Source organism: Gallus gallus, chromosome 15, assembly GCF_016699485.2.
Source record: "Gallus gallus isolate bGalGal1 chromosome 15, bGalGal1.mat.broiler.GRCg7b, whole genome shotgun sequence".
Lineage (NCBI taxonomy): Eukaryota > Metazoa > Chordata > Aves > Galliformes > Phasianidae > Gallus > Gallus gallus.
Window position 1 is genome coordinate 7,286,138 of NC_052546.1, and position 20,256 is coordinate 7,306,393.

At 52.0% G+C, this 20,256-nt stretch overlaps 1 long non-coding RNA gene across 1 annotated transcript in view; it reads right to left on the reverse strand.

The window, feature by feature from the left end:
- LOC107051592 overlaps positions 1-19,208 on the reverse strand; it is a 65,357-nt gene extending 46,149 nt beyond the window's left edge. The window contains exon 1 of the long non-coding RNA XR_001463240.2: positions 19,045-19,208. This is a non-coding gene — a long non-coding RNA (uncharacterized LOC107051592). The remainder of the gene's footprint in view (positions 1-19,044) is intronic.
- Positions 19,209-20,256: the final 1,048 nt, after the last annotated feature.

Sequence of the window (20,256 nt, forward strand, 5' to 3'; positions counted from 1 at the left end):
AACCAATTAACTTGCATAGACAGCCCAGCGCTGGGATGGGATAGGGCACTCCTGGCTGTGCACCTTGCAACCCCTTTCAGCAAATCTGCTCCCTGCTGCAAGCACTAAGCCAGCCCGTGGGGCACGATGGCATACAACATGTACATCTTAGGGACGCTGTGTCAGTATGCAGAGCCCCATTCATTTTGTTCATTAACCAGGCCAGAACAATTGCAGCTGCGGTGGCCGTGGGCACCTCTAGTGGGGGCTCAGGGCGTGGGAACCACACCAGCGCTCCCTCTGAGCCCGTTCCACTCTTGCTAGCCAAAAATTGCAAAACCCAAACTCATCTCTTTGGGAACGGTTGTGTTTTGGTTGCAAACTTCCCATGGCAACATGTGATTTTGATCAAGTTTAATTTCAAACGAAATTGAAACAAAGTATTCCAATGAAGGCAACACCGTCCCCTTTTTAACATTTTCCAAATGTCACATTTTGATATTTCGCTTTGAAATGTCTCTCCTTTGGAAATTTATACTATTTAAGAAAATGAGGACGAGGTTCGATCTCTTCCCAAACCACGCGACTGAGGGCGGGGATCCCTCCCATGCACACGGATGTGGCACTGCAGCCCACTTACCCCAGTGGTGGCACTGAGTCGGATGGTGCAAAATAAGACAACAAGGAAGGGCACAGTGAGAGCAGAGGGGGATTTCTTAGCATCCCGGTGTGTTTTACCCGCAGGGCTGCGTGGATGGTTGGAGGTATCCTCCATACTGGGCAGCAGAAAGGGGCTGTGGCCATTCATGCCTGGGGGATGGGGGCACGGCAATTCCTTGCAACCTATTTTAGATCAGTTTCCAGCAGAGTTGGAGAAGACAACGACGGGGGGGAGGGGGGGAATGTGCCAGGCAAAAAAATCATAGGCAGCAATAAATCCTCCTGCAACGGTCTGAAGAATGAAATGCTTCCTAAGCAAGTTCAGCTAGAAGTATGTGTGCAAAAGCCATATGGGCAGTGGGAGTGCGTGGGTGTGCTCATCAGAGGTGCTGAGCGCCCAGCGCTGCCCGGGTGCAGAAGCATGGCATCTCAGGGCACTCAGCTGGGAGGGGCGAGCGTGGGTGGTGTGTGCATGGCTGTGCATGTATGCGTGCACGTATCAGCATGGCTACGTGTGCATGTGTGTGCATGCTTGTGCGTGCATGGGTGCGCCCTGCTCCAGGCAGCCGTGTGCGGGATGCTGTAGGTGTGCTGGGGTGCTGCTCTTTCCAAAGGGCAGCATCCCTGCCTGGAGCCCCACATGCAGTGCCTGTGCCCGCTGCGTGGGTGGCAGCGCCAGGCTCGTGCCCACGTGGGGTCACCGTGTGCGGCTGCTGATAATGCAGGGCTGGGGGCTGCGTGGTGCGTGATGGGAATAGCGACAGCACTGCTGCTCCCGAGGGCTGGGAAGGCACGGCGGTGTGCTGGAGCTGCAGGCAGGCTGTGAGTGGAGACAGATAAGGGACAGCATTGTAAGCCACGGAATATTTTTAACACATACACTTAAAGAGAAGGTTGTGCCCCGTTCCGATGGTTCGGATAGCAAAGCCTCGTTCCTTGTGATATTTTAAAAGGCTGCAGGAGGGATTAAAATGTAATTCCGAATTCAGATTCATGTCTCCTCTTCAGCTCTTTTAAAGGCCCAGAGGAAAGCATCCTATTTCAGAGGAGCATTTCTTCTCCTCTCCGGCACCTCCAGCACTGTCTCTGCTCGACAGCCTCTATTTACACCAGGAGTGAGAGAACTGAACACAACAGGAATGTTGGGGTGTTTTGCCAGTTAACAATCCGCAAGCCAGCTCTGGTTGCTCCTCATACATTGCTCTGCAGGAGCTGGTCCAACTTTGCCTTTGGTACCTGAGTTCCCATTGCAGCCCCCATACAACCCCACAACAGTCGTGTGCCGCTACCCAGGCCGAAGCATTGCCCAGCTCTCCTTGCAGCTGTATCTGCATCACCCAGACTCACTGGGGTTCCTTCAGATTTATGCCACCACAACCGAATTTAGCATGTTAATAAAATGGCCAGGCCATTAATAAACGGAGAGCTACTGAAGATGGTGGAGTTTGTGACTATACCAGGGTCATGCAATCACTTCTGCCCCATCGCTTTCCCCACCTTCACATCCTCCGCACTTCAATCTTTCTGCCCCCAAAGCTGAGGATGGAGGGCACCCACGTGGAACCCCATGGAGCTGCGTGTGGGACAGCCCAGCCCCTGCTGCCAGCACTGCAGTGGGGCCGAGCGGTGCCACACTCCCCATGACATGCTTCCCTCGGTGACGTCCCCCTCTCCGCTCACGGCTCTGGCACTTCTGTCACTCTCGTCCCAAACCATCTGGCTCCTTCAAGCAAATAGAAGTCCTCCTACACAGACCCTCTGCTGAAGGATGGATCCTTCCCTGGCTGACACCAGCAGCCTCCCACTGACGGCGGCCATCCCCAAGCATCCGACCTGGGCCATTTCCCCCCCAGACGCTGCCTTGGGAAAAAGGGAGCAGGGTCTGGGTCAATAGGGCCCATCAGCAACAAAATATTTCATCCTGACTTCAGATTTTAGAAACTATTAAGAAAGCAAAATGAATTTGAAAATGAATATCCGGCAGTCCGTTCCAATAAGGCCAACAGATAATGCTTTAACCTTGTTAAAACGTGGGAGGGGAGGGGTGGGGGGGTTATTTCAAAGCAAAAACTTATTAACATAGAAATGCTCTTGCAAAAAAAAAAAAAAAATAGTTTCAACGTGATATATCTCTGACAGGTAAAAATTGAATTGCAAAACTGTCAGCCAGCTGTGTTCAGATCAGGCACCTTAACTAGAATCCGAAGGTATACAAAATAATGGGATTTTGCTTACGCTCAAATTGTCTCTTATGTTTAGAGCTGTGCGAGTGATATATTCTCAAAACACGTGGTGGGAAAATACATACATACATACATACATACATGGGAGTTTGGCCATTGGTGAATCAGAAGGTTCCGCAAAGCCCATTTCCAGATGAATGCAGTGACTGAGTATGGGGGGTTTGATTCTATCTTTACTCTTTCTACCTTTTCCCCCCACAATCCACCCGGTGCCACAGTACTGTGCCACCCCTATGCCTGGGATGTGGCACCCAGTGGTGTCACCAAGCACTGGGTCTGTGCCTCAGCCAGGACCGTCCTCACATTTCTTCCCCTCTTCTATTGGTGTCTTTTGATTACAAGCCCGCTTTGAAGAGACACTAATTGTAGCCTGCACACAATGCTTGTAATTATGCCTATTACATTTTGATTCATTTCCATATGTCAACACTGCTACAAGGGGGACGTTGGGGGGGAGGGGGGGGAGAGCAGTTTTATAATCGGTTATTGTCTGCAAAAAAATCTGTGCAGCGCGTGAGTGAAGTGTTCTTTGTGGGAATTGAAAGTAAGATGATAAATAAAAGTCTTCCTCTGACATCCAGAAAATGGACACTTTAAAATAAATTGCCACTGTTGATCAAGAAGATTGCTAGCTACCTTTTACATTAATGAGGCAAATACTCTTCAAGTCCCTAATAGCAATATGTTTGAGTATGTCATTTCAATAGCTTCTTTCTTAATAAAGCTTGACCCTAATATTCCCTTCGCTGTCAAAGGCATTGTCCTGCCAGACGGATCTGTGAGTTTTAGCTGCTAATCAGAAGAAAAAGGGAGAGGAGACTGTTATGCAAAGGGCCACAGCACCAGGAGCTGCCCCTGGCCAAGGTGGGACCCATGGGGATGGATGGGGTCCTGCATCCCCCTCACCCCATGGCTACCAGTGCTTCCAGTGCCCACCTCTGCATCACTGCACCCGGTGCCCACCAGGTAGCCTGACCCACTAATTACAGCACTTGCAAAAGTCGGAGAGGAGCTTATTCTTTAGCAATCAATCAATACAAGTTAAAAGGGCATCTTGTTTGTTTCTGTAACAATGCTCTTTAGAAAATTGGGACCTTTTACATTTCCTGGCTGATACGCCATCAGTCATACGTTGCATCAGTCACATCACGTTACGTCTCAAAGCATAATATAACATGATGTGACCGGTGCACCGGGCCAGGGATTTACAAAGAGAGGCATTGCATTCTGTAAAATATTATGGCCCCTTTTTCTTTTTACCAGTCTGAGATTGAGGATGAAGCAGCCAGCTTTGTGCAGCCGGGACTTGCATCCCCACGTGGCCATGCAGTGCTGGTGGCTGTGACAATGGCTGGGACACGTGCCCAGAGCAGCACCCATCTCTGTCACACACTGGTGGTCACTGCCCGGTGCCTCGTTGCCCACCTGGGCACGGATGGGTGTTCTCAGGGTCGGTACTTCAAAGGAACACGTAGGGAGGTTTTGTGAACAAAGCTGCTTCTGGGTTTGTCATACGGATGAATTCCATCTTTCAAGTTCCTGAGACACCCCTATTTTAGCAAAGTGAAATTTTCAACACCGAAACAGCACAAAAGCCACATTTTCCCTCAAAATAATGGTAGCAGAAAGACTTCCTGGATTGGCACCAAGCTATATTACATAAAAGAGAGAGAACTCGAGCACTGATGGGGATACAAAGCGGTTGACTTTCCAGTGCCTCTGTTTGATCAGAGCCTCCATCCTCCGGACCTCCCCGGTTGGAGGGTGATCTCAGAAGACTGTAATACATGCAGTAGAATGTCTGAATTACAATTAACCCCGAGTTTCTCCAAGCCTGGGCGCTCGGCCTCCCTGAGCACCTGTCACCAACCACGGCCGCACGAGCCCTCATTTGTGGTTCCTATTGCAGAAGCAGACCCCCAGAGGCACTGCTCGTGGAGGGATGCTGCAGAGCTGAGGAGGCTTCGGGAGCGAAGGGGATGATGTATTCCGTTTTTAATCAGGGCTGTGGAGAGTATTCAGGCAGCTGCCCACATAGGGACGTAACCTGGATGTAACGCACAGGCTGGTAGAAAAGTTTCTGAGAAGGGAATGTTGTGACTTTTTCCTACAGAGCAGCTAAACAGTCAAAAAAAAGTTAACGATTGGAAGAGTCCTTATTTATTCTGATAAGTTATCATCAGTGTCACCGAGATGAACGTTTAGGCAGAACAGCTCCCCTGCCCACACACGGTGTTTGCTTTTTAAAAGCATTGCAAATAGCTCAGTGGCTTTAAATAAATAAATAGCTAATGAGTCACACCAATAGGAATTTAATGTCAAGACGGAGGAAGTGCCTGCTGAGTGCCTAGCCTAGAAAGTTGGTTAGCACTTGTTAACCACCTCGGTGCCACTCCCGTTAGCAGCTCTCCAACAGGACCCAGGGAGGCAGAGCTCCCAGTCAGGGGGTTGGGGACATCGGTGGGGAGGTGACACGGAGCTGGGAGGACACGGCATCCCTCTCCTTCATTCATCTCATCTGATGGAGCTGCAAAGCTCCCCAGTTGCTCAGTACTCCGGGTCCCTTCTCATCACCCAGACCTCTTCTATTGGGACTTCCCACGTACAGCAAGATGGCTGCTGGGAGGGTGGGCTGAGCTCAGAGAGCTCCCTTGCCAAAGAGCTGGGCCCGCTGCTGACCCCAGCTCAGGCTGGCAGACCTGCTCCCATCACACAGCACAGGCTTTTTCTCGTGGAAATCTCATCAGCAGAATAACAGCATTCTTTCATTTTCTTTTCTTTTTTGTTTTTTTACAGCACTGGTCAATCTGAAAGCCCAGACAGAAATCGTTTCAATCGCTTCTCCATCCCCAGCGACCCCACAGTCTGTCCAACAACGACCCAGTGAGGAGCCAAGGAGAGCAACTCCAGCTCAGCAGCCACACAGCTCCTCTCCCCACTCCATATCCCGGGCACTGAGCAGCACCCAGGGAGCCTGGGCAGGAAGGCACCACAGCTCTGCAGAGAACACGGAGGTGAAGTGCTGAGCCCTGTGCATAGCAGCTGCCACAGGGGAGCACAGGGTGTTCAGACCCCAATGCTCCCACTGCGGGCATTGCCCAGCGCCCGGCGGTGGGGGAGGCGAGGAAGGAATGGAAAAATCATCACACACATTGCACAGATGGAAAGAGTTTACAGCCCTCCTCACTTCCTCATCCTCGTGGTGTAAATTATACGGACAGATGTACAATCTGGGACGTTGTCCAGATTTCCTATTTTTTATATATATTTCTTTTTTCTTTTTTTTTTTTTTCTTTTTTTTTTAAGAAAGAGAGATGCTAAAACAACACGAGCTCTGCCATGTCTCGTCCTTGGCTCTCAGTGTTGGCTATGGGATGGAAGCAGCCAGCACTGCTGGCACGTGGGGAGCGATCCAGATCAGCTCGGGGGCTGCCTGCGGCGCTGCTCACTGCACTCTGGCACATGGGGACGTGGCACTGCCTGGGCAGGGTCTGTCTGTGCCCACTTGGCCACTGTAGGCACAAAGCACCACGGGCACTGCTGCCAGTGGCTGGAGTGACCGCACTCCTGCACCTGAATGGGAGCAGCTCTTTGGATATTTACTAGATTGCCAGGAACAAGAGGGAGGAGGTGGATGACAACATATTTCCAGCGCTTTGCTTCGCACAGCCATCCTGAAGGCAGCATGTGTGTGTCTGCACCAGGCTCAGTGTGCCTCTCTGTGCCGCTTCCAAACAAGGATCAAGCACATTTTCCAAAGCATATTCTCCCCCGTCAAACGCTGCTCTCACTTTGGAGACTGTCCACGGCTTTGACACTGCTGTGGGTTTTTTACCCACATCCTTGTGCCAAAGATTCCTTGGCGGAGCAGCAGGTTGTGCTTGGCTGTTGCTGGGGGGAGCGGAGCCGCTCACGCCCTGCTCCCAGGGACCCAGCCCTGCTGCCAGCAGGTGCCCAAGGACCCTGCATTGTGATGCCCATAGGGGTGACATTCTCCTGCTCCCTGCTGTCCCACCCCGTGGACCCAACCACAGACTGCACTGAGGAGACATGAGATTTCTCAACGCATTTCCCTTAGAAAACAGTCTGACTGCAGTGAAATACGCCTCTCTGTCTGAAAAGTTCTGACTGGCTTTAGGGAAGAGTAAATAGCAATGAAGCAGTGAACTGGACATCATAGAAATGGGTGTGCCAGCAGCATCTCTGCAGGACAGAAGTGCACAGGGCTCTGTCACCACGACAGCCATCCCAGGGCTGTAAGGTCCTGGAGGACCCAAGGATGAGAGCAGGGGGAGGGACACGCGGAGCTGAGCTCTGAGCATAAAGCCCAGAGAAAGCCTGACGTGTGCTGGGAACTAAGGGACAGTAGGTGACAGCCCAGGAGCTTCACGGGCACACCACCTGGGCAGCAAAGAGTCACCCCATGGACCTCTGTGGGCAATTACAGGGAATGAAGGCTTTCTTTATGCCTTGCTACAGCAGGGAATCAGAGCTGTTAGTGGGAATTCCCAGGCCCAGTCCTGCTGAGCTTTGCTCTTAATGGGGATGGATTTTTCTTCTAAACCACCAGAGAAGCAGAAAGCAATAAAAATAATAATTAAAAAAAAAAAACACATAAAAATCAGGCTGCAGGTTGGCCTCCCATGCCCCACTGCAGCACGGCGCTAAGCATTCCCACACACTGACCACAACGTTCTCCACTCTCCCTGGGACCTTACCCAGAACTGACTGTTCTGCTCTGCACCCAGGTTCCAGCGGAGCACAAACAAGTTGCTCCAGAGCAGGGAATGAAATCCGAGGCATTTGTGTGTGCTTTGTACTCTAAACAGGAACTGGCCTGCCACCTCAAACTCCATACCAAATCACAAGCAACAGAGCAGAAAACCAAATTATTCTCAGCTGTTACACTGCTTAATTTAATATTTCCAATGAGCTCCTTTTCCTTCTCTTCAAGAATGAAATGCATATTTGTGCTGTGTCACAAAACATTAGATTTTGTCAAGGCAATTCATTTTTCAATGGTAATTTGTAAGTGCGCACCGTACCACACACGGTCTGGGGAATTTTATGGCTTCTTTCAGAGGGAAGGAAAATAAGGAGCACTCAAACTAGTGATGAGAGCATGGAAAATAAAAGTGAGGAGAGGTAACAATAACAGGCAGAGCATTCATCTCAGCTCTCAGCAAGGAGAGCCCGCGGAGCCAGCAGCAGCCGCGTGCTTTGGGTGCTCCAAGGCCAACGCTGTAAGCGTTGCCGATGGGCGCAGAGCAAGCTGCAGCTCTCTGCAGCGTTTCAAACACGGAATGTAATGGGGCATAAAACAGGCTAAATAGCCTCATCAGCTTGATAATAAAGCAAATAGAAGCCAGCCTACTCCTGGGCTCGTTATCACGGGGAGAACTTTGTTGAAGACGGCGTTTAGGTGTGAAGTTCATCAGAGGAACTGCATGATGAGACAGTGTGCTCCTGTAATTACACCTGTGATTTGAGGCTTGAATTATGTCACCAGTGGGGGCGAGAGGGGACTCAATCTACTGTTTGTCGTACTGTACTCGCAGGCAGCCAATTAATTAAACTCATGCTGCAGAGACCTCCACGACCAGACCCAAGGAAAAGGAATTCCCCACTCCAGTGCTGAACTCAGCTTCTCTAGCATCGGTTTGCCTTTCCACCTCTTTGCAGGCATCAGGCATGGAGTGTAGCAGGATGGGATGCCACCTGCATGAGCTCTTCCCCAGTGATGCCGAGAACACTGGCAGCAGCCTGTGTTGGTGTTTGGTGCCAGGGTGGGATTTCCCCCAAAGCAGGCTGTCTGGAGGCTGCTTCCATCTCTGGTTGGGCCACCATAGCACTCACACCAAGCCAAGCCCCTAGGTCCCTCAGTCTCGCCTGCTTTCTCCCCAGTTGGCACAGCAACTCAGGGCAATGCAGACTTTGTAGCGAGAGCTTTGTATATAGCTATTAGACATCAGAGGGTATTTTCAGTTTATGGTTTGTGCCTTTGGAGGGTACTTTGTTAGTAAGGACAACAGCAGGGTTTTCCAGCTGGGGGTTTCTGTACTCCTGCCCCACGGACATCACAGGGGAGCTGTGATCCCACAGGTGCTTATTGTCTGGTGAAAGCACCAAAGAAAGACAGCACTGCCATGCTCCTGTACCAGAGGGCCATGGGATCCTTGTGTATTCCAGACCCCCACCCCACCCACCCCCAAGCGAGGCCCTCCCACGTGCCACCCTGCACAGCACACAGTGCCCGCGGCGCTCCCTCTGCTCGCCACCTGCACTTTGTGTTTGCGCTCGGCTGCAAGCTAATAGCAGGTATCCTGCCTGTCAGGGGCTGACATGTTGTGACACGCCGCAGTGTGACAAGTCCTGAGTGATGCCACTAAACGGGATCCTGCTGCATCCATGCCAGAAAGCACTGAGACTCTCCTGGTTGGTACCGCCAGCCGTTCTCCTCCACCAGCAGGAGATGGGCAGGGCAGGGCAGCCCAGCGTTGGCACGCATCTAGGTGGCAGAACACTGCCAGCTTTGCTCTGCACTGTTGGCTGCACACTGCCCCGGGGGAGCAGTGCAACACCCAGCAGCCTCACACACCCATCCCTACTGTGTACCGGGCTCCGACGGTGCAGGGAGCTGTTTGCTTCCTCAGTGCCCAACGAGCAAGCGAGAGAAGAAGATTTATAGCGTGTTTTAAGGTTAATCAGTAAAATCTTTCAGGCAACTAACTGTATAAGCTTCCATTCAAATCGCATGATTTATAACACTGAGAAGAAGTGATTGGAAACAGCACAGAGAGCCACAAGAGGAGGTGTTTGCTCTGAGCCCCCTTGGGCAGCACAATAGGCACTGCTAAACTGAACCCATGCTGAGCCACCAAAATCCCCATGTCCCTTTGCAAAGATGGGCTTTGTCATCCCCCCCTTACCCATCCCTGCTTCCAGCTCACAAACCCATGGACGCAGTGCTCCAGCTTAACAAAGACAGCAACCAGCCTGTGGATGACCACATCCAGTGCATCGACCACAGCCAACACATTGACCACAGCCAGGCAGAGTTAAACAACGGTTCCAAGCAGAGAGAAAGCAATTATACAACATCTAGACATTCTGTGTGGCTCCTGGGCCACTGAGCTCTTTGGGAGCAGCCAGCCAGGGGACTGCAATAATCACAAATGGTGTTTATTTGCCTTACTTAAAAACATAAGGATTTTCTCTTCAGTTCTGGGGAGGGGAAAAGGTTAATGAATTCCTTCAGAGCCAAGAGATCTTCAGGCCTCTCAGTGGAAACGAGGTCAGAAATCAGTGCTGGAGGTGGAGAAGGGAGGCCAGGTTGGAAAATAACGAAAAAGGGGGAAAAAAAATACATAAATAAAGAGGCAGGGGGAAATGATAAGCTAAACAAATGGCAGGGTGACACTCACTCAGCTCCCCACAAAGAATATTGAATTATTGTCTATAATTTGGGCTATCGAACCTAAATTAGGGCCTCCAGACTAAAAACTGCTGCATTGTGCGGGGGTACATCAAGGGTCAAACGCTCCTTTGGTTTGCTCATTATTTGCTCTGATACTAGGCTGTCATTAGCAGCAGCAGCGCTGAACAAAGCTACATTACAAAGGCAGTACACATCAATGGTGCTAATTAATTGGATTAATGGAAGGGCAGCACAAATTAGGTCTGGCTTGGATAATTTCAATGAAAACTGAATACCAATCCCCAAAGTCATTGGAATATGGATGAGGCAAATTGAGTTAAAATAGAGGAGACTGCTGCATTCATTAGCCCGCCCACCCTCTGAAGTAGTTGTTTAATATGCAAACTATTAATATGCAAATCAGCACAAATGAAAAAAGTGCAATTTTTTTTTTAATCCTCCCCAACATGGGCAGCTGCCTGACGTGAAAGAGCAGCGCATTTCCGTGCTGGCAGAGGATGGCATTGCAGAGAGGAGCTTTTATCCCAGAAATTCACATCTTGTAGGCCGCGCTGCCCTGGGCCCAACAGCACGCAGCCTAGGGCAGGGAATGGGCTGAGGTCAGCAAAAAAAGTCAATAGTTCTGCCCCAAACTGGGCTGGAAGGCTCAGGGACCTCTACACACAAGCTCTGTGAGCAGGGAACAGCGAGGTGGGCTTGGGAGATGCTCAATCCAACAGGCTGGCACCTTGTCCTGCCCCTGGGCACAGGGCTGGGCCTGTGCTCCCATGTTTGAGGCACGGCCCTCAGCTCAGCGCCTCTCCTGGTTCCAAAGCACTGGTAACCATTTTGCTTGCTAAGCGGAAAGGCAGCTTTCGCACTGGCTGTAACCCCTCTTGCAGGAGGAAGCATTTGAGCAGCAGGGAAATCGAACAAGACAGAAACAAAGCAACATCCAACATGTAGACTGAAGCTCCCACATTTAGGCCAGAAACGTGAGAAAGAGCAAACCAAACCATTTACTGAAGCAAAGCAGCAAACCTGCATGCCCCTGTAACCAAGAGAGGCACTCCAGCTCTCCCAGGACCTTCAGGTCTGTGTGGGTCTCAGGCAGAGCTCTGGTGCCCAGGCACTGTAGGAGCACCACAAGATCACACAAACAGCTCCTCCCGAGACCATAATCCGAATTGCCTTGGCCAGCATAAGAACAGCTGAATGTGTGAAGATTAGCAATAATTCCCAACCCTTTTCTGACTTCACGGTTCCAGCCCCGTAAATTACAGCTCTATTGTGGTGCATTCCCAGCGCTGCTGCGGCACCAATCACCACCCTCCGACAATTACACAGCAAGTGAAAAACTTCTTAGAAACTGTAATTACACCTAAGAACTGTTTCCCTCTTTGGCTTCCTTTGCCTAGCGGGTGACCCTTCAATGTTGTGACAAACGTGTTGTTTGGAATTATTTTTTCATTTCTAGCTGTTAACCAGACACGTCACCGCTTCAGCTTTTGGCATTTTGTGCTCTGATTTTTCTCCGTAGTTAAAGAAGATGATGCGTGTTATCTCACACCCACCAGCCCGCCACGTGCACGTGCCACTCATGGCCCACCACTGGCAGCCTCACCCAGGGGCTGATGCAGGCAGATGCGGCTCTGGGGAAACTGAGGCACACTTGCAGAATCATGAAGGTTGGAAAAGACCTCTAAGATCTTCCATTCCAACCATCCACCTACCACCAACACTGCCCACTAGTCGTGTGCCAAAGTGCTACACCCACCCTTTCCTTAAACACCCCCAGGGATGGTGATCACACCCCTCCCTGGGCAGCCTGTGCCAGCACCTGACCTCTCTTTCTGACAACAAACTCTTCCTAATATTCCATCCCTTGACTTAACTGAGATTCCCAACTCCTCCTTCCCTGAAGGAATGAGCCTTTTGCAGCCCAGGCACCCCTGCTCATCATCAGGGTAACACCAGCTGGACTGGGATAGGGACAGCACTCCTTGTACCTTTTTGAGCTATTACGTTTACACCTTTCCTTTCTTCTGCAGGTTCCTACACTGTGCTCACCACTTGCTTTTGAGTGCCTCATCACTGCAGAATACATATAAGCCCTCTGCACGCAATTAAGCCATTAAATGTCATAAGAGATGTGGGTTGCTCCTCTCTTCCAGGACATCACTGAGTCCAACAGACCATGCCATCAGTCCTGAGGCATTCAGCTATGTGTGAAAGCAGCCCAACAGGAAGTGAATGTCTTTGTTTGACCCAACCACACCACTGCACTGATTTGCTCGGTGCTCCATCCCACCAGTAGGATGGGCACGGGGTGAACACAGGGTTCCTTAAAGCCACTTCGCAGGGGCACAACCCGCCTTCCCTAACCAAAGTCAGATCAGCTCCTCAGCAGAACAAGCCTGGAGCATGGCAGCTATTTTCTTGGTGATTTCATTGGGTTTGTTTTTCTGTGCATAAGGCGATGTTCCTGTGATCCCTCCAAGACCTGGCAGAGCCTGCGCGCTCTTGTCACCCTGTAACAGCTTCCTGGATTAATGATTCTGCAAAGGGCTAATTCTTAAGAGGGCAATGTCTTTTGCAGGCTGGTATTGATCTTTGTCAGCTTCCCCTTGAAAGAAAGAAAATATTGGCTTATTTACAAAAGGCAGCTTTTTGCTCCTGGCAAGTCAGCCTCAAGATTCACGGCTCCTCGTGTCCCTCAGAAATTGGATAGGCTGAGGGGGGCTCCTGCAGTGTCAAAATCAAAGCCCTCAAAGTTCACAAAACTGCAGACTTGGATGGCAGGAGAAGGTGGGGACTTCTGCCAAGCCAATGGGCAGAGGGTCCCATGCTGCAGAACAAAGCCCACCACAAGGCTAAGCTGGGGAGAGGAGCTGCACAGGGAGCAGCCCCGCATCGCGCCTGAAATGCTGCAGTTGAGCTCTGGTTTATGTTCCACGGCAGAAGAAAATACAGGTTTTCAACAGTATGTATGGGATAGATTTTATATGTATATATTGCTATTTGTATAAGAGCAAGGTAAAAATATAAAGAACATACAGCAAACTGAAAAACAATCTAAATTCTGGGCAAAAAAAAAAAAAACAGGAAAATGCAAAGAGAAACTCTCTATGATAAGCAGCAGTGTTGAAATGGAAGCATTCCCACCAACCAGTCTCCCTTCAGAAGATGGCCCTTGCAGCAGCAGGACACAGCCGGGCAGCTCTGGCTCCTCCCTGCAGGGCCTACGGTCACTGAGCAGCACAGGAGGTGTACACAGAGAGCACCGCGCTCTCTTTGCCTCCTCAGAACAGAACCCAAAATATCTGCACAGGAACAACCAAAGGCACAGGGCTGATTTGCAAAGCCATCCCAGAATAGCGCAAATCTGTGTGCATCTGTGCATATGTATAGATACGTACACACACAAATAGAGGAGGAGGCGTTTTCAGCTCAGATAAAGGAAGAAACGTGAACTACAGTGCTAAAAAGAGGCAGGAGGATGTGTGGCTACAGAGCACTGCCTGGGGTGCACCCAATGCCCAGCACAGTCATTGCACGCCCTGTGACTGCCCCCATGCCTTCTGAGGGCACCCAGCACAGCACAGCCCCACCAGCATCCCCACAGCAGGCACAGGGCTGGGCTGCAAATCCCCCATGGGATGCTTATGGCCAAGCTTGGGGCAGCAGCACCAAACACCGCATTGCCGAGCCTCGGTGCAATCCCCATCCGAGGATGCACACCTGAGTGCCCGCCGGGCTGTGCATAGGTCGGCGGTTCCACACACCCCGAGCCCCCGCTGTGCAATATTACACACTGAATACAAATAAACAAAAAGACGAAAAAGCTCTTCCACCCACCAACTCCTGCTGTGCAGAAGGTGCCAAATCAGATTACAGCGCACAGTTGCCACATTATCCTGTCTCGACTTCACTAACGCTCATTAAGCTTCTAAAATCCTTTTTATGGTGTTTATAACACCTCCAGAGGAGTTTACTGTGTAAATATTATTCTACCATTAAATCCTGCAACAAGGCAACCGTCAACAAGTGGAATTTGTAATGGGCCTGCCGAGAGGGCTCTGCTTGCAGGCTGCAAAGCCTGTGAAGTGAGGCCAACGAAAGCAGCCAAGAACACAGTACGGAGTGATAAAGCACTTCATTTTGATGCTTTAAATCTCCTACCACTTGGGCCTGCTTAATGTAACAGGCCCACTGAGACGTTAGATTTGGGCCTGGAGTCAAATAAGCTACGGGGAGCCACTTACTGAAAGCAGCCTTCCACGTAGCGGAGCATTAGCAGTTTAACCCAGCTAATCTGGCACGGCGGTATGGGAGGGGGGTACCCCCAAAATGGGGCCAAACCCAGCCCCCAGCATGGGGCAATGCGGATGCATTGGGCAATGGGAGCACAGAGCCACGGCACGGAGCTCCCTGCTCGCCCCATTGCAAACAAAGGAAGGCAGAAAGGAGACAGGCGCATGGAAAAGAGAGCAGAAAGCAGGGGAGGGGGGGGGGGTCAGGAAGCGAAGAGGAGGGAAGGAGACTCCCTGAAGATCCCGCGGAGTTGGCGAGTGTCAAAATATCAACAGCTGTTCCCAGAGCACAAAATAAACACATTGGAAACGCACGCGCTCTGCAGAGCCGCGCTGCCCGCGCCAAGAGCCGCTCTGTTCCCCCGCCAGCCCCGCACCCGGCTCTGCTGGATGGCAGCTCTCGGGGTGTGCCAGCCCTGCTCACTGCCAGGCAGCACCCGGCGGCCCCAGCCAGCCAGACACAGCACTGCCACCCTCTGCTCCAGTGGCGGAAAACGAACCCAAAAGGAAGCATAGGGCGATCGATAATTAAAACGCGGAGTGCGTCGCCGATGCTGAATAAGTATTCCAAGTTGTCGTACCCCTTTCTTGAAGCCTCCCCTCCCAAAACAAAGGCAAAATCCCAAATCTGCCTTTAACTGTTAAACACCGCTTTGAAATGAAAAAAAAATCTCATCTTGAAGAAAGCAAACTGATGCACTGAGAGGTTTGGGGAAATGAAGAGCCTTCCTTCCTTTTGGGTCCAAAGCATCGGCTGAGCTCAAGCTCTGGATCAGCAGCAGCCCCCTACCCTGCCCCTTGGGGCCACGCCAGGCAGCGTCGGGGTATCTGAGCACAGCACGGTACGGTTTGGTACAGCACGGCCCCGCAGCTTGGCAACCTGCACTAGCGCAAGAAAGAAGATGACCAAGTTTGGAAATGTTGCTAAATAATTTCTACCAGATGTGGTTCCTTGTTCCTTTGTCAGTGCCTGCACCCACCAGCGGGGCTCCCCAGGTTCAGGGCTGCGCTCCGCCCTGCACAGAGCAAAGCAGCACCACGGCAGCTCAGAGCCCATAGAGGGTCCATTCTGTGAACTTCACGTTTCACAAAACCATTTGGGATGAGGGCAGAAACAGACACTGTGAAGCGCCTCTGAAGGAACACGCTGGAAAGCATTGCTGCAGCTTAGCTAAAATGGTTGGGGCTTGACAAAAGCTCTTGGAGTTTATTTTGATTTTGACTTCCAGCAAAATGATCTCTCATGTAAAAATAATACGGAAGACAACAGTTACGATGCAAAACACAATGCAATATGATAAATAATGAAAATATTGAAATACAAGCTGCTTGCAAATTAAAAATTGAAATGACTTGATAGGAGAATGTCACGCCGGGTGTCACGGCATGCTGGGTGCTTTTCCAGCCTCCCCCCAAAACAAAACCCTGCTGCAGAGCTCCAGCACTGGGCTGCTGGCACATGGTTTGGCAGCTGCTGGCACCGGAGCACTGTGCACCCTCTGCCCCATGGTGTGCCTCCAGCTGTGTGGTGGTGGCAAACGCACAGATGTGTGAAGGAGCAGCCATTGCCATGGCAATGGAACACAACAGGCAGTGGGTGGGGGACCAGGATGGAACACGGCAGGGCTCTCCACCCTGCAGGGTTGGGTTCTGTGCTGCCTCAAGCCCCGCAGGGCACAGCCCTCTTCCAAAGCTGTGTTCAGACACAATAGGACCGTGGTGGCATCAGGAAAAGAGGGAAGAATATTCCCTCATGCCTCTCCTAGGAAATCGCAGCTCGATAACTCCCCCCGAAGCTGCATATTTTAGCAGCGTTGTCATCCACATATTTATCTTCTCAGTAAGCCCCGAGAAAAGGCCAACACTGCACACACGCGAGAGCTGCAGCTGGTGCTGCTTCCTGCACAGGGCCACAGCTGTGGGGAGGGCTAAAGGAGGGGAGGGGTCTGCCCTGGGCAGGAGCCACCACAGTACATCAGCACAGGGGTGACCCCACTCACACACAGCCCATCCGTGTCAGAGGTGATGGAGCAGTGCTGCAAGACGCATTGGTGTTCACAAGGTTTTGTGGCATGGCACAGCACATAGCGTGGCACGGACACTGATATCAAGGGAGGGAACGCCAGGGAGTCACCAAAGAGGCTCTTTTCCAAAATGAGGTCTAGAGGAATCAGAATCGTGAAGGTAGGAAAAGACCTCTAGGATCACCCAGTCCAACCATCCACCTACCACCACTACTGCCAAAGTACTACATCCACCCTTTCCTTAAACACCTCCAGGGATGGTGACCCCCACCACTGCCCAGGCAGCCTGTGCCAGTGCATGACTACTCTTTGAGATGACATTCTTCCTGAATAGGCTCAAGCCCTTCTTCAAGAATGGGCATGAAGCTGCAGCTGTGCACATTGGAAATACATGGTCTGTCCATGGTGACAAGTAACACTGCAAGAGCTCCTATGCAATAAATGCTTTACATGATACTGCAACAAGAGGCCGGTTGCAACTGCCCTGTCTCCTGATGAGCAAAGACAGGATTCTTGGTAAAGATGGATTGCGGCCCTGCACTGCCTTCCCAGTGGTACCCATAGGGCACAGAGCCAGCCCCACAGCACAGCTCTCTGCTTCCACACCCTGAACCACAGCAGTCACCAGCACAGCCCAAAGCAAGCAGCAGCAGCTGGGCAGGACAAGGAACACTGCTGTGCTGCTGCACCACGCTGAAGGATTCACTTGTGCACCACACAGAGCTGCAGAGCCTAAAACACCCCAACCTGAGCAGCCAGCATGTGAGAAAACAACCGGGGTGCTGAGGGCACTGCTGCACATACAGAACGCTAATTAGAGGGTTTCCCCATCAAAAGACAGGCCGGGTAAGGTTCCCAATTATCCCGACAGGGATACAGATTTTAATGGGCGCCAGCACTCCCAACAAAAGTCTGCGTGCTGCTCCTGACACAATCCCATTCAGGCAGCTTTGTGAGGCTGAGAGGGAGCGCTGCTGGGAACATCACCATTGCTCCAGGCGGAGGACAGGGCTGGAGCAGCTCTGCCTCTGAGGAAGGATCATACCCAGCTCAGAGCAACAAGACATCTCACCCCACCTGGTCCCACACATCCTAATCAACAGCAACACTGCCCTTCGGAACCCACTGTTGCATTCCTTCCACAGCACTGCAAACACGCGCTCAGAGACCTGACACTTGTGCAGACTCAGCTCCCACCGAGGGCACCCTCACCAGCAATGCCTGCACCCTCTGGTGCCAGCAGCACCGTGCCATGGCCGCCCGCAGCCGCCGCACGCCGTGACTCAGGCAGCAGGAATGTGGGAGCTCAGCCCCATGCGGCGCTGAAAGCCTTTTAATTCCAGCCTGGTGATGAATGGGTAAGGCCTGAAATGAAATGTTCGGAGGCTCAATGTACCAGGCCTCCCGCTTGTAATTATTTTTGTACAGAATATGTCAAGTGTCGTGCTTCACAAGAACTCGTTTAGCATGCAAACATTTTGTGATTAAGTGAGGCTTACTTAATTAAGCACTTTGTAATGACTCTTAAACCAAAGAGTAGTGGATTAGTGCGTCCTATTTGTGTCTATCATGTTAAAGGCGCGGTAATAACAGGTTGCTGCAGACAATTAGGGTTAGAATACAGAGTGGATGGAGGGAGAACCAGCAGGCACCCGGAGCCCCACCACTCGCTCATGCCCTGATTTAAAGCCACCTCAGCACAGACAAAGCAAAAGCATTCCCTGCATGTGCTACCAAGCTGCAGTGCTTTGCGTTGCTGAGTGCCATGTAGCAGGTTGTTCCCAGGGGCCCACGGCAAGCAGGAGGCTGGATGGGGTGGGCACTGTCCCAGGATATGGCCCCCACCCCAACCATGAGCACAGGTATTCAATTGCCACGGCAGCAGCCAGCTGGTAATTTGCTCCTGGATCCAAACCATCATGTTTGCACACCCACATCGACGACAGAGCAGCACAGCCCACGCCCACAGTGTTTTTAGGGCACAGCCTGGGTGGGGGTCTTCACCACACCAGGAAGAGAGCACAGTGGGTGTGGGTCTGTGCCCTGAGCTCACCAACCACCCACATTGGCTGCTGACACCACATTGGTACTTCTAAGCTAAGGAGGACACACACAGCCTCATGATCGTGGCATCATCTGAGTTGGAAGGGACCCTCAAAGGTCACCTAGTTCAACTCCTTTCAACACATGGGGACACCCACAGCTCCATCAGGTGCTCAGAGCCCCATCCCCTGACCTTGGGTGTCTCCAAGGGCAGGGCTCAGCCCTCAGTGCTGGTGAGGCTGCCGCCAAGCCTGCCTCCTGACGTGGTTTATCTCAGCAACTCTTGGTCACCCTACACCACTCAATCAAATAACAGTTTGCCGTGTCCCTCTCCCTTCAGGGCATCCATCGGGCTCGGAGTTTACCTGAGGCTATCACAGTACATCGACATCCCTCGCTCCTGAGCAAGGCACTGCTTGTTGTTTCAGCTCCCGGCCACGGAAGGTGCAAGCCACCTCCTGCGCTCATCTGTGACGTCTCAAAGGCACTCCGGGCCACATTCGAGAACTGATGAGCTAAAAGACGAACACCCGGGGACCCTCCGGAGCCCACGGCGGCGGCGCTGCCCCTGCAGGCGGGGACGGCACAGGGCGGCAGCTCCGGGCGCTGCTTTCCACCCCAACCCGGAGCCTTTTGTCTCACCGCGGCCGGGAGCGCAAAGGCGCTGCCGAACCCGACCCGGGCTCTGGAGGGCGTGCGGTCCCCGCGGCCCGGCCCGGCTCTGGGGCCCGGCCAAAGGCAGCACCTGCAACGTCTCCGCGTTGCCTTCCTGCGTGCTCGTGCAGAAATACCGATGTGCTGATGGTACAGCCGGAGGGCTGGGAGAAGGGGAGAGGGAGGCTGTTTGCCATGGTAACGGCCCAACCGGGAGCTGCAGCGCGTTCGGGAAGCAACGCTCAGCCCCTCCTGTTCCCGGCCCGGGGGTGATGCGTTTGTCACAGGTGCTGCCACCACCCCGTACATCACAAATTATCTCATTACTCCCCACCAACTAATTCATTTAAAGGACTAAAGCAAGCAGCACATCAATCCAGCAAATACAGTGAAGGTGAGAGGCAGAGCTCTAGCTACATGCATAGCGCATACCGGGAGCGGTGTTCTAAGAGCACCGGGCATAGAGCAGGATGGAGCACCCTGAGGACTGCAGAGGCTGAGATGAGCAACACTGTTCTCATTGCACACTGTGAGTGCAGGGCCAAAAGCACCCGGGGCTGCACTGAGGCAGGGATGGAGGCGGTGGTTCCTGCAGTCCCTGCTTGGCTTGCTGCACAAAGTGGGAGACACAGCAGAGGGGAGAACTTTGGGTGCAACACGCAGGAGCAGTGCTCAGCCAGGCCCTGTGGCTCACTCCCTTACTGACGGTGCTACTAAACCCCACGCTAACCCAGCAGGCTCTGCCCTTCTGTTCACTTGTGAAAAAGGAAAAGCAGAGGCAATACTTATCCTGGAAATGCTTTCCCTTCAAGCCACGAAAACATTCTGAGTTAACAAATAAACATCCTTACCTGCATGTGCGTGGGCTAACAGAGCTCCAAGCCAGTGGCTGTGTGCATTAGGGCCAGTTCTTTATCCTAAAG